General features: G+C 46.0%; 1 non-coding gene across 1 annotated transcript; it reads left to right on the top strand.

Annotated features, from left to right (window-relative positions):
* Positions 1-737: 737 nt before the first annotated feature.
* Positions 738-810, top strand: TRNAK-CUU (transfer RNA lysine (anticodon CUU)). Its single transcript has one exon. It is a non-coding gene; the product is annotated as a tRNA-Lys (tRNA).
* Positions 811-1083: the final 273 nt, after the last annotated feature.

The following is a 1083-nucleotide window of genomic DNA, read 5'->3' as shown; positions in this document are numbered from 1 at the left end:
CAAAGACCTTTTTCTTTAAGTTACACACCGGTACGTTGCCCGTTAGAACATGGTTAGATAAAAAGGGCATTTTTGTGTCTACCGTTAACTGCCGCCTTTGTGATGAACCAGAAACAATTGAGCATTGTTTCATCAGTTGCAAAGATGCAGTACTCTTCTGGGATATCCTGCAACGCACATTTAAAACAAGAATTCATCTGACTCCCCATTGTGTTCGCTATCTCACTGCGCTGCCATTTGTTGATGAACCCCTGGACATGTTCTTTCTGATTGGACTGCACAGCCTCTGGAAAACCCGCATGATGGACAGACACTGTGAACCTGTTGTGTCTACAAAGGATCACTTCAGTCGAATGGTTGTTCATTTAAGAGACGTGTATGCCCAGACTGAGTACGAACCGGAGTGGCACTCACTATTAGGGATGTGCTCTGCATTGCCAAAGGTAAAAACTTGCGCAAACAGTAGAAGAAGAAGGAGACGGTACAACAGGACAGAGCGCAACAGGACAGAGTTGTACCGTCTCCTTCTTCTTCTACTGTTTGCGCAAGTTTTTACCTTTGGAAATTATGAACCAACTCGCCCAGAAGAAAGTACTTATTGATCTGCATTGCCCCTTTTCTAGTGTATGTCTTTTGAATATGTATTGATTACCACTGTTTTCGTAATGGCTTGTATATAGTTCGTGTACATAGAACATTACATCACTGTAATAAATACCATGTTGAAGAAAAAAAAAGCCCGGCTAGCTTAGTCGGTAGAGCATGAGACTCTTAATCTCAGGGTCGTGGGTTCGAGCCCCACGTTGGGCGTGCTGGTTTTTTTTTTCTTCGGAGCAAGCAGCTGGGCGTATAAATGGTATTCTTATTCCTGCCGTACGCGTCGCCCGGCTAGCTCAGTAGAGAGTGGGCTTCCGGCCACCGAGCGTGACAGACGTGCGATGACGGGCTCCGTTGGAGCGGCTACAGCGGCCATGTCTGGCCGCGGAAACAGGATTTTTGCCTCGGAAGATGAATATCAGGTGATTCTGCCTACCCTTCCTACAGGAAATGTTGTGTTAAACACAGTCTTTTTGCACGCTGACG

Source organism: Amblyomma mixtum, chromosome 2 (assembly GCF_055824585.1).
Source record: "Amblyomma mixtum isolate Tamu chromosome 2, ASM5582458v1, whole genome shotgun sequence".
NCBI lineage: Eukaryota > Metazoa > Arthropoda > Arachnida > Ixodida > Ixodidae > Amblyomma > Amblyomma mixtum.
The sequence above is the reverse complement of the archived record's forward strand: the minus strand, read 5'-3'. Positions and strand labels throughout refer to the sequence as shown.